Raw genomic sequence first — 14,137 nt, 5'->3', positions numbered from 1 at the left:
TCTAGAAATGCTAATGATAGCAACAAAATAAGAGAAGGTAATTAAAGATAAAAGAATTGGCAAAAAGGCAACAATATCTGCAATATTCTGCAGATGACATGATATTACACACACACAAAAAAAAACAGTAAGGCACACAGGGAATTATCATACCTGTGAATATGAATGGGATGAAATTTCTCATACATCAACAAAATAGAAAAAGAATAGCTCAGTGAATTGGGTATGCAACTAAAATAAAACCTAAAAAAAGGGGAAAAATGACATTCCCATCAATAAACATCTATAATGGGGATAAATCAAAAGCCTCCCCAATAATATTTTTCCTTTTTTGTGACTTTTTCTTTTCTTTTTATTAATTTTATAATTATAATTTTTTGACAGTACATATGCATGAGGAATTTTTTATAACATTATCCCTTGTATTCATTTTTCCAAATTTTCCCTTCCCTCCATCTACTCCCTCCCCTAGATGACAGGCAATCCCATACATATTAAATGTGTTACAGTATAACCTAGATACAATATATGTGTGTAAATCCAATTTTCTTGTTGCACATTAAGAATTGGATTCCGAAGGTAGAAGTAACCTGGGTAGAAAGACAGTAGTGCTAACAGTTTACATCAGTTCCCAGTGTTCCTTTTCTGGGTGGAGCCGTTTCTGTCCATCATTGATCAATTGGAAGTGAGTTGGATCTTCTTTATGTTGAAGATGTCCACTTCCATCAGAATATATCTTCATACAATATTGTTGTTGAAGTGTATAGCGATCTTCTGGTTCTGCTCATTTCACTCAGCATCAGTTCATGTAAGTCTCTCCAAACCTCTCTGTATTCATCCTGCTGGTCATTTCTTACAGAACAATAATATTCCATAACATTCATATACCATAATTTACCCAACCATTCTCCAATCGATGGGCATACATTCATTTCCCAGTTTCTAGCCACTACAAAAAGAGCTGCCACAAACATTTTGGCGCATACAGGTCCTTTTCTCGTTTTTAGTATTTCTTTGGGATATAAGCCCAGTAGTAGCACTGCTGGATCAAAGGGTATGCATAGTTTGATAACTTTTTGGGCATAGTTCCAAATTGCTCTCCAGAATGGCTGGATTCTTTCACAACTCCACCAACAATGCATTAGTGTCCCAGTTTTCCCAAATCCCCTCCAACATTCATCATTATTTGTTCCTGTCATCTTAGCCAATCTGACAGGTGTGTAGTGGTATCTCAGAGTTGTCTTAATTTGCATTTCTCTGACTAGTAGTGATTTGGAACACTTTTTCATATGATTGGATATAGTTTCAATTTCATCATCTGAAAATTGTCTGTTCATATCCTTTGACCATCAATTGGAGAATGGTTTGATTTCTTATAAATTAGGGTCAGTTCTCTATAGATTTTGGAAATGAGGCCTTTATCAGAACCTTTAACTGTAAAAATATTTTTCCCAATTTGTTAATTCCCTTCTCATCTTGTTTGCATTAGTTTTGTTTGTACAAAAACTTTTTAGTTTGATGTAATCAAACTCTTCTATTTTGTGATCAATAATGATCTCTAGTTCTCCTCTGGTCATAAATTCCTTCCTCCTCCACAGGTCTGAGAGGTAGACTATCCTCTGTTCCTCTAATCTATTTATGATCTCATTCTTTATGCCTAAATCATGGACCCATTTTGATCTTATCTTGGTATATGGTGTTACGTGTGGGTCCATATCTAATTTCTGCCATACTAATTTCCAGTTTTTCCAACAGATTTTTTCAAATAATGAATTCTTATAACAATTGTTGGTATCTTTGGGTTTGTCAAACACTAGATTGCTATAATTGTACCCTATTTTGTCCTGTGTACCTAATCTGCTCCACTGATCGACTATTCTATTTCTTAGCCAATACCAAATGGTTTTGGTGACTGTTGCTTTTTAATATAGCTTTAGATAAGGTACAGCTAGACCACCTTCATCTGAGTTTTTTCCATTAATTCCCTTGAAATTCTCAACCTTTTATTATTCCATATGAATTTTGTTCTTATTTTTCTAGGTCATTAAAATAGTTTCTTGGGAGTCTGATTGGTATAGCACAAAATAAATAGATTAGTTTGGGGAGTATTGTCATCTTTATTATATTTGCTCGGCCTATTCAAGAGCACTGAATGTCTTTCCAATTATTTAAATCTGACTTTATTTTTGTGGCAAGTGTTTTTTTAATTTTGCTCATATAATTCCTGACTTTTCTTTGGTAGATGGATTCCCAAATATTTTATGCTCTCGACATTTGTTTTGAATGGAATTTCTTTTTATATCTCTTGCTGTTGTATTTTGTTGGTGATATATAAAAATGCTGAGGATTTATGTGGATTTATTTTGTATCCAGCAACTTTGCTAAAGTTGTGAATTATTTCTAATAGCTTTTTATTAGAATCTCTGGGGTTCTCTAAGTATACCATCATATCATCTGCAAAGAGTGACAGTTTGATTTCCTCATTACCTACTCTGATTCCTTTAATCTCTTTCTCGTCTCTTATTGCCGAGGCTAGCATTTCTAATACAATATTGAATAGTAATGGTGATAGTGAGCAAACTTGTTTCACTCTTGATCTTACTGGGAAAGGTACCAATTTATCTCCATTTCATATTATGCTTACTGGTGGTCTTAAATATATGCTCCTGACTATTTTAAGGAATAATCCATTTATTCCTATACTCTCAAGCATTTTAGTAGGAATGGATGTTGTATTTTATCAAATGCTTTTTCTGCATCTATTAAGATGATCATATGGTTTTTATTAATTTGATTATTAATATGGTCAATTATACTAATAGTTTTCCTAATATTAAACCATCCCTACATTCCTGATATAAATCCTATTTGATCATAGTGTATTATCCTGGAGATGATTTTCTGAAGTCTTTTTGCTAATATCTTATTTAAGATTTTATCATCAATATTCATTAAGGAGATTGGTCTATAGTTTTCTTTCTCAGTTTTCAACCTACCTGGTTTAGGTATCATTACCATGTCTTTGTCATAAAAGGAGTTTGGTAGGACTCCTTCATCCCCTATTTTTTCAAATAGTTTATATAGTATTGGGGCTAATTGTTCTTTAAATGTTTGGTAGAATTCACATGTAAATCCATCTGGTGCTGGGGATTTTTTCCTGGGGAGTTGATTAATAGCTTGTTCTATTTCTTTTTCTGAAATGGACTATATAAGCAGTTTACCTCCTCCTCTGTTAATCTAGGAAGCCTATATTTTTGGAGGTAGTTATCTATTTCACTTAAGTTATCAAATTTATTGGCATAAAGTAGGGCAAAGTAACTCATTATTTCTTTAATTTCCTCTTCATTGGTTGAAAGATTCCCCCTTTTCATTTTTAAGACTAACAATTTGATTTATCTCTTTCCTTTTTCTGATCAGATTTACCAAAGGTTTATCTATTTTATTGGCTTTTTCATAATACCAACTCTTAGTTTTATTTATTAATTCAATAGTTTTTTTTTACTCTCAATATTATTGATTTCTCCTTTAATTTTAGAATTTCAAGTTTAGTTTTTAGTTGGGGGTTTTTAATTTGGTCTTTTTCTAGCTTTATACGTTGCAGGTCCAATTCATTAATCTTTTCTTTCTCTATTTTATTCAAGTAAGCCTCTAAAGATATAAAATTTCCCCTTATTACTGCTTTAGCTGAATCCCACAAATTTTGGTATGATGTCTCATCATTGTCATTATCTTGGGTGAAATTATTAATTGTTTCTATAATTTGCTGTTTCACCCAGTCATTCTTTAAGATGAGATTATTTAGTTTCCAATTACTTTTTGGTCTATTTACACTAACTTCTTATTGAATGTAGTTTTTATTGCATTGTGATCTGAGAAGAAGGCATTTACTATTTCTGCCTTCCTGCATTTAATTTTGAGATCTTTATGTCCCAATATATGGTCAATTTTTGTATAGTTTCCATGAACTGCTGAGAAGAAAGTATATTCCTTTCTATCACCATTCAGTTTTCTCCAAAGATCTATCATACCTAGTTTTTCTAATGTTCTATTTACTTCTTTAATTTCTTTTTTACTTATTTTGTGGCTTGATTTATCTAATTCTGAGAGTGCAAGTTTGAGATCTCCCACTATTATAGTTTTGCTCTCTATTTCTTCTTGCAAATTTCTTAACTTTCCCTTTAGGAAGTTAGATGCTATAGCACTTGGTGCATATATGTTTAGTGTTGATATGGCTTCATTGTCTATGCTACCTTTTAGCAGGATATAGTTTCCTTCCTTATCTCTTTTAATTAGATTATTTACTGCTTTTGTTTGATCTGAGATAAGGATAGCTACCCCTGCTTTTTTGGCTTCACCTGAAGCATAATAGATTCTGCTCCAAGCTTTTACCTTTACTCTGTATGTATCTCCCTGCTTTAAGTGTGTTTCCTGTAAACAACATATTGTAGGCTTCTGACTTTTGATCCAGACTGCTATCTGCCTCCTTTTAATGGGAGAGTTGATCCCATTCACATTTACAGTTAAAATTACTAATTCTGCATTTCCTGCCATCATATTATCTCCTGATTATGCTTTTTTCCCCCTTGTCCCCCGTGAATCCATTCCCTAGTATTTAATTTATGGACCCCACTTGTGATGCACAGCCCTCCCTTTTTAGTATCCCTCCTCCCTCCTTATAAGTCCCTTCTCCTTTCTTGTACCCTTCCCTTATTGCCCTTTTCCTTTTCCCTTTTCCTCTCCCCCCTTATAATAAGGTGAGAGAGAATTTTCTGAAAAACAAATATTTCAATTATTTACTCTTTGAGCCTACTGTAATGAGAGTGAAATTCACACAATGTTTCTCCCCCTCTCTAAATTCCCTCAGATGTGGTAGATTTTCTATGCCTCTTCCTGGGATGTAGTTTCCCTCTTTTTATCTCTCCTTTACCTTTTTCTGATACTATGCCCTTCCCTTTACTACTTCCCTTTTTTATGTTATATCAGTAAAATCAAATTATCCATGACTTCTTTCTATATATCCACAACAGAGATACAGTTCTCCAGAGTTCTTTTTACCTTTGCTGCTTCTCTTGAGTCTTGTGGATGTAGATCAAATTTTTTTTTGTTTAAGTCTGGTTTTTTTCTTAGAAATAAATGGAATTCCTCTGTTTCATTAAATGACCATCTTCTTCCATGGAAGAAAATGCTAAACTTAGCTGGATAGTTTATTCTTGGTTGCAATCCTTGCTCTTTTGCCTTTCAGAATGTCAGGTTCCAGGCCCTTTGATCCTTTAATGTGGAGGCAGCCAGATCTTGAGTGACCCTTATTGTGGCACCTTGCTATTTGAATTGTTTTTTCCTAGCTGCTTGCAATATTTTTTCCCTTAGTTTGGTAATTCTGCAGCTTAGCCACTATGTTCCATGGAGTTCTTTTTTTAGAGTCTTTTTCAGAAGGTGTTCGATGAATTCTTTCAACGCCTATTTTCCTTTCTGTTTCTATTATCTCTGGACAGTTCTCTTTGATGATTTCCTGTAAAATAGAATCTAGGCTCTTTTTTTCATCATAATTTTCTGGAAGTCCAGTGATCCTCAGATTATCTCTCCTAGATCTATTTTCCAGGTCTTTAGATTTTCCCAGTAAATATTTGACATTATTCTCCAGCTTTTCTTTTCTTTTTTTTTTTTTTTTTTTTTTTTTTGTTTGTTTGACTGATTCTTGGTTTCTCAATGAATCATTCATTTCTGTTTGTTCAGTCCTGATTTTTAATGAGTTATTTTCTTCATTCACATTTTTAGTTCTTTTTGTATATGTCCAATTGAGTTTTTAAATGAATTATTTTGTTCTGTTTAATTTTTTTCCATTTCACTAATTTTTTTTAAGTGAGTTATTTTCTTTTTCCAAATCACAAATCCTACTTTCTTGGGAATTTTTTATCTTTTCCAATTTATAAATCCTACTTTCCTGTCATTTTTTTTAACCTTTTATAATTCACAAATTTTGTTTCCCTACACCTCCTGTGGATTCTTTCTTTTTTCCAGCTCAAATTTCAGGACATTCTTATTCTCTATCATAGCTTCTCTTTCCTTTCCCCATTTTTCTTCAAACTCGCTTAACTTTTTAATAGTCTCTTCTAGGAGAGATTTATGTGATGGGGGGGGCAGGTATCATTACCCTTTAGGGTGTTATCTGGAGATTCTCTTCTGTTAGCCTCCTTGGGGTTAGAGACCTGTTCTTTCTCTCTATAGAAGGTGTCAATCATTCTCTTCAGCTTCTTACTCATTTTAAACACTCTGTGGAGGGTCTGTCCTTGGGGTAAGAAATTTATCAGTTTCTTCCCAGATTGGATGGATGCAGCAGTCCTGTGACTGTATTAAGAGAGAGCTCTGGGAGAGAGTTCCCTTCCCCCCTTCCTCAGAAGTTCCTCAGAGGTGGTTAGCATGGCTGTGCTGCACGGAGTGCCCAATGAGGAACCCCACTGTGTGGCCTAGCGACTGCTCTGAGGTTTAGGGCTAAACAGTGAAATTGTCACAAACCCCAGCCAAAGTTTCCTGTGGGGCTGTGGATATTAGGAGCTGACACGAAAATTCCCTGCACTCAAACCGGAAGTGTCTTCCTGGATACCACAGTTCCTGCTGTAGAGGTTCCTCTGATCTGGAAGCTCTGCTGCTGCTAGAATTCCACTGCCTCAGACTGAACCCCACACTTTGTGGATTAGAGGCTGCCTGGGCTGTGTCCCCTGCTGTTCAGGTTCTTAACTGCCCCAAGGAAAAGCCCCAGACAGCAGAAAGTGGCTGCACAGCCATGCTGAGATTGGTGTTAGGTCACTTCCAGATTGGGGTGGTTCTAGGATCTGGCTTTCTATTTTAAAGTGGCTTGATTTCTCTTCTGATCTGCTGTTTTATAAGCAGAGTAGAGCTATCAGCCTATGCCAGATTCCTCTATCTTAGTGGCTTCTCTGATCCCAGATTTCTTCCCAGCCTATTTGGCACAGTGTGCTAGCTCTTAGTCTAACCCTGTTAGTGCTGATCTTTTTTTTCCTCCCCTTGGAACTGACATTTTCTGTTGAAATTCCAGATTCTCTTCAGCTGGTAAGTTGTGCTTATAATCTTGTGGTTTTTATCAGTCCAGCGTTATTTTTGAAGCTGATTTAACTAGTTGGTATTGAGGGAAGAAGGGTGCTTACAAATTCACGTGTATCTTCTCCGCCATCTTGGCTCTGCCCTCCCTCCCCAATAACATTAAGGGTGAAGCAAAGATGCCCATTGTGACCATTATTATTCAATAAAGTAATAGAGAATTTAACTAAAGTAATAAGAGAAGAAAAAAATCAAAGGAATTAGAATAGGCAATAAGGAATAAAATAATCACTCTTTGCAGATGATATGGTGATATACTAAATGAATCCTAGTGAATCAACTAAAAAAATTGCTTGAAATAGTTAACAATTTTAACAAAATTTTAGCTTATAAAACAAGCCCACATAAATTAGCATTTCTTTATATGAACAAGCCCAGTGTCAGGAGATAGCAAAATAATTTCCATTTAAAAGTACTGTAAGCAACCTAAAATACTTGGGAATTTACCTACCAAGACTAACTCAGGAACTATATGAACACAATTATGAAGGATTTTTAACACAAACAAAGTGAGATCTAAACAATTGGGAAAATGTCACTTGCTTATGGGTAGGTTAAATCAATACAATAAAAATGCCTAAACTAATTTGCTTATTCAGTGCTATACCAATTATACTACCAAAAAATGATAGAATTACAAAAAATAACAACAAAATTCATTTGGAAGGACAAAAAACCTAGACTATCTAGGTAATTAATGAAAAGAAATACGAGGAAAGTGGCTTAACAATACTGCTTTATAATGTAGTTTGAGATCTGATAATTATTAAAACTATCTGGACCTGGCTAAGAAATAGAGTGGAGAATCAATTGAAGAGAATTGGGTATACAAGATACAGTATTCAATTACCATAGTAACCTAGCATTTGATAAACCCAAAGTTCCCATCCTCTGGGAAAAGAGATCACCATTTGACAAAAACTTCTAGTAAAACTGGAAAACAATCAGACACAAACTAGGTATAGACCAACATTTAATATGATATATCAAGATAAAGTCAAAATGGGTACATAATTTAGATATAAATTTTGACACCATAAGCAAATTAGAATAGCAAGGAATAATCTGTCTTTCAAATCTGTGAGGAAGGGGAAAATTCAATACCAAATATGCGATTGATAGGATTACAAATGTAAAATAGATAATTTTGAATATATTAAATTAAAAAAGCTTTTAAGCAAACTAATGCAACCAAGATTAGAATGAAGGCAGAACACTGGAAAACAATCTTTATAGCAAAATCTATGGCAAAAGCCTCATCTCTTGAACATAAATTTATAAGAAAATAAGTCATTCCACCACTGATAAATGGTCAAAGGATATCACCAGGCTTTTTTCAGATGAAGAAATCAAAGCTATCTCTAGGCATTTGAAGAAGTGCTCCAAAACACCTTTGATATGAGAAATGTAAATTAAACAACACTGAAGTACTATCTCACACTAATGAGATTGGTTAATATGACAAAAAAAGGAAAGAGATAAATTTTAAAGTGGGGGGATATTGGAGCAATTATACACTACTGAGGGAGTAGTGAATTGAACCAACTATACTGGAGAGCAATGTGGAATTATGCTCAAAGGTCAACCAAACTTTACATACTCTTTGATGCAGCAATGCCAATACTAGGCCTATATCTTGAAGAAATTTTAAAAAGAAGATAAAAAATATACAAAATATTTATAGCAGCCCTTTTCATGGTGGCAAAATATTTGAAATAGAGGGGATGCCTATTAATTTGGAAATGACACAACAAGTTGTGGCATATGAGCCTAATGTAATACTATCATGCAGTAAGAAATGATTAATTGATAGATTTCAGAAAGTCCTGGAGAGACTTGTATAAACTGATGCAAAGTGAAATGAACAGAATACAGAAACCATTACACTCATTTTCAGCATTTTCACTGTGACAATCAACTCTGACTATACTTTTCTCAGCAAAAATTATTCAAGACAAATATAAACTCTCACAAAAGAAAATGCTATTATTTCCACTTGAAGAATTGATGGAATCTGAATGTAAAATGAAGTATTTTCCCCTTTGTTTTATTCTTTTTTTCTTTTAATCTTAAATTTCTTCTTTCACAACTGTGACTAATATGGAAATATGTTACACATGATAGCACATGTATGACTTATATCAAATTTCCTACCAGGCAGAGGGAGGAAAAACAATTTGGAACTCAAAATCTTGTAAAAATGAATGCTAAAAATTGTTTTGACATGGAATTGGGAAAAATTAAAATAGATTAAAAATAAAATAAAGTAGAATTTTTAAAAAGTATTTTGAAGAAAAAATTAGTTTACAGCCCCAAGGGAACTACTGAAAAACATATGAACACAGATGGTATAATATTTTCTGAGCTTTAGAATTGTTGAAGAAAAAAAAAAGTAGATCAATAAGAGATGAAAGAAGCAAGTAGAAGCAATTAAAAAAAAGAGAGTCCAACAATCACTATAACCAAAAAGAAAAATTACTAATGAAAAGATTACCTTTTTGAAAAGAAATGATGTGAAAAGCAGAAGAAATTTGGCAAAAAAATTATGTTTGATCAGGATATTATAACAAAATTACAACAAGGTAAAACTGGACACACGGCCTGAATAAAATGTAAAATCATTTTTAAAAATTAGACTAAAATAAAAGGAGGTAATGAGTAAGTGAAGAATTCTAAATTAAGTTGGAGAAAGGAGATAAAAAACACAAAAGAGATAATTATATACAATTTTAAAAAATATTTATAAGAATTTAATTAATGAAAAAACAGTAAGTAATCATCAGGCCAGTTCCAATGATATTGTGATGAAAAAAGCTATCTACACTTATAGAGAAAGCTGTGGGAACTGAGTGTGGATCACAACATAGCATTTTCACTCTTTTTGTTGTTGTTTGCTTATATTTTGTTTTCTTTTGCATTTTTACCTTTTTGATATGATTTTTCTCATGTATCAAGATAATTGTATAAATATGTATGCCTATATTAAATTTAACACATATTTTTTTACCATATTTAACATATACTGAATTACCTGTCATTTAGTAGGGGTTTGGGAAGAAGAGGAAGAAAAATTGGAACACAAGATTTTGCAAGAGTCAGTGTTAAAAATTTATCCATGTATATGTTTTGAAAATAAAAAGTGTTAGTAAAAGTAAAAAAAAAAACTGGTATTTTAAAAAAGGAAAGAAATCACACTGGAAAATGGTTACATCAACTATCATTGATAAAAATATAATACCAAAATAATTAAGAAATTGTTAAAATATATTTTATACCAATAGATATTCTGTAATAAATAAATACTCAAATTAGAATTCCTGCTCAAAAAGAAAGAAAAGAATAAGAATTTATTAAGAACTATGATTGAGCAGTTTTGTAGTACAGTGGATAATGTGTCAAGACTAGAATGAGGAAGGATTATCTTTCTGAGTTCAAATCTGACCTCAGATACTTACTAGCTAGGTGATCCAGGCCAAATCACTTTAATCCTGTTTGCTTCAGTTCTTCATCTGTAAAAGAAGCTAGAGAAGAAAATGACAAATCCCTTCAGTACCTTTGCCAAGAAAACCCTAAACTTGTATGCATGCATACATACATGTACCTACCACACATCCATTTTTAAATGAATATAGTCAATGTTGCAGGAGAACTTAGATTACAGAAACATCAATACACTGGTGGTAAAGTTATGAATTGGTCTATCTATGCTGAGGAAAAAAAAATTTGAATTGGTTAAGATTTTGACCTATTTGACTCTTAGACCTATTAATGCCATTATTGTTCAATATACACCAAAAATTCACAGTATTATTTTGAAGGAGTAAAGAATTGGAAACAAAATAGGCATTCATATCCTGAGAAGTATCTTAAAAATTGATATAAGTATATAAATGGAATATTATATTATAGTAAGAAAAACAAGGAATTAATAGGAATGGTTTTAATGAACTGTTGCAGAGTAAAATAAGTAGAAACCTAACAATATACAAATTTATTGCAATAATGCAAATGAAAAATTATTAGCAGGAAGTTAAATCTTGAATATTTTTTAAAGATCCCAGAGAATATGTAATGAACTATATCTCACTCTTCAAAACAGAGGGGGAACTACTAGGTTACAATGTTTTATGCATGATCAGATTTGGTCAGTATACCAGATGTTTGTGCTTTTGATACTTATTTTTATGTTGGGAAGTGATGCTATGGAAATGACTATGATATAACATGTAAAAATATTAATATAACATAGAAAAATGGTATACTCAAGGCAATTTAGCTGTTAGTTATATTTTAAGTAAAATCTGCCTTCCTTTTAGAGGGACGGAATAGCACAATGAGTTTCTTCTCAAATTTCCTTCCATTTTTTTTTTCTAGAAGTTCAGAGGTAGGTCATCCTTACGGATGGACAAATAGCAAGCCAATTTTTCCACTAAATTTTAAGATTATTAGTTATTGTGAAAAGATTCTTCATAAAGCCTAAAATTAGAATTTTTGCTCTGCTATAAGTCAAAGAAAGAAAGAAAGAAAGGAGGGAGGGGACAAGCATTTATTAAGTATTTGCTATATGTCAGGCACTGTACTAAAGGATCCCTTGACAATAATTCATTTGATCCTCACAACAACCTGTGATGTAGATTCTATTAAGGACCCTAAAATACATTTGGAAAAAGCAAGGTAGACAGAGGCTCAATAATTTGCCTATGTATACATAATTAATGAGTGTCTAAGGCCAGCTTTGATATCACATCTTCTTGACTCCAGGCCTAGAACTCTATCTAATACAACATTTAACATGACCATGTCTGAAAAACTTATTTTAAAGTGGCTGACCATTTGTTAATAATTATATTTGCATGTAATTGGGCTAGTGCTCAGAAAACAGACCCAGCCTATTTCCTACATGGCATTCAAATTTTTAGAGGAAGCTAGGGATGCCAGCAAGTACAAGTGTGGGAACAGCCAGCAAAAAGTATTATAGTCAAGAAATTCTATCCTGTGTGAAGAGCAGCAAAAAAAGGCTGAAACAAGGATGATGGTACAAATTCTCTCAAAGGACCCTCCTTTCCCATTCCAAGTACTATGAAATTCTTAAAAGCTGCCTGAGTTTCATGTGTTTTATTATAGCATCTATGATTAACACCGTTTGATAGAGGAGGGACAATAAAGAACAGAAGAGTTCAGGGATTTTCCATAATCCTGGATCTAGTCAGGTTTGGAACTGGGGATAAAATTCAAATCAACACCTGGCTGCCAACCCCTTTCTTCTTTTTTCTCTATTATTTGTACAGATCTGACTGGACATACCAATACTTCAGATGAACATTTAATAATAACTTTTATCTTTTTAATGTTTTTAAGTGGCATCAGAAAGTAGAACCTAATATATTATTTGTTTTTCTGATAACATCATATAAGGCAAGAGACTTCTCAGAATTTTCAATTCAATGAGTCAATAAATAAGTATTAAACATATATAACATGCCAATCACTGTGTAATAAACACAGTTCCTGATCTCAAAGAATTCATACTCTGAAGGAGATAAACAATATACAAAAACTACGACCAGCCAAGATATAAACAAGATAAATTGGAATAATCTCAAAAAGAAGACAGTAAGATTAAGGAGATCTAGGAAAGGCTTTTGCAGGAGGGTGAACTTTAGCTGAGACTTGAAGGAAGCTATGGATACTGAGTCATGCTGCCTTTCCAGAAAGCTGATTGTTAAGTGTTCCACATCTGTTATAAATAAGAGTTTAGTTCATTGTTTTTTTAATTGTCTAGACTTGACAGTGATGCAGAACATGTAAATAATGCAAATTAATACTAAAAGTCTGTCCTATGTAGTGTGTGTATGCAAACATATTATATCATATCACATCTCATCATATGCTATGTTATTGTATCACATCATATTATATTCGTCTTTATTTCCAGAAATTTGAACCAATGTCATTGAATCACAGAATACTGGAGGGAAATAAGGTATCAGAAGACTGAAGAGTTGGAAGGGGACAAGTGATGAAGGGTTTTAAAAAATAAACAAAAGATTTTTTGAATGACACTATGTTAGGTTCTATAAGTATGATCATAGGAAAACCGGTTCTGAAATGCTTGATTTAACTCCATATGTTCATTTTCACTGAATACATAACAATTCACCAAAAGCAGTCATTTTATTGACTGGGTAGAGTGGAATCTAGAGAATTGAAGTTTATTCTGAAAATTTTCCTCTTTTCCTTTAAAAATAATTTTCAATAGGGGAGCAAGCAAAGGAAAAAAAAAATTTACAGTGCCTTCTCCCTCCCCACCCCCATCCCAATTTTTTTTTATTGTTGTTTCTGTTTTTGTTTGTTTGTTTGTTTGTTTTTGTTGTTGTTGTTGTTTTTGTCTTTAATAGGGCCTTCAAGACTACAAGAGCTTTTCATGGCCTTGGAGCCTTTACCTATCCATGGTGCAGCAAAGTCAAAACACAGTTGGATCTAGCAATATACTACTGACCTATGGTTTCTGGGAGTTGGGAGGAGTCATTAATTTGGATAAGACTATTTTTATTTCATGACAGCCTGAGGTCTTTCAAATTTACTACTGAAGATGTTAAGTTATTGAATCCAAAGGAAAAACAACAGGCAAGAGCAGGCTCTGACCACAGCATATAACATTTGATGCAGGACAAACCAAAGAAATACCAAAGGGGGAAAATCTCCTTTGTAATGGGAAAGAAATGAAGCAGGAGAGGAGAGAGCTAGGGAAAAAAGTGACATGGGACTGGCTTTAGTGTAGCATCCTGTGCTGCATTTAGCTTTCTCTGCCATGAACATCATATTTCTTCATGGACTCTGGCCCTCATATTACACATCCTCCCAGGAGTCCAATGGCCCTTCCCATTCGTGTACAAGTGGCACAGGAAGCATGGCAACTTCAAAACATTAAAGGGGAAAAAGAGTCTACCTCCCCGCCATCATCATTTTTAAAAAAGGCAATTGATGTCGCCTGAAGCGGTGGTTCAGAAGCCCAATTATA

General features: G+C 33.3%; 1 long non-coding RNA gene across 4 annotated transcripts in view; it reads right to left on the bottom strand.

Moving 5' to 3' along the window:
* LOC141554735 (uncharacterized) overlaps positions 1 to 14,137 on the bottom strand; it is a 983,981-nt gene that overhangs the window by 13,304 nt on the left and 956,540 nt on the right. For all 4 annotated transcript variants that reach the window (XR_012485934.1, XR_012485933.1, XR_012485929.1 and 1 more), the window contains one exon: positions 10,572 to 10,637. This is a non-coding gene — a long non-coding RNA (uncharacterized LOC141554735). The remainder of the gene's footprint in view (positions 1 to 10,571; positions 10,638 to 14,137) is intronic.

The sequence above is a fragment of the Sminthopsis crassicaudata genome, chromosome 2 (genome assembly GCF_048593235.1).
Source record: "Sminthopsis crassicaudata isolate SCR6 chromosome 2, ASM4859323v1, whole genome shotgun sequence".
NCBI lineage: Eukaryota > Metazoa > Chordata > Mammalia > Dasyuromorphia > Dasyuridae > Sminthopsis > Sminthopsis crassicaudata.
This window is presented reverse-complemented; position numbering and strand designations above follow the sequence as displayed.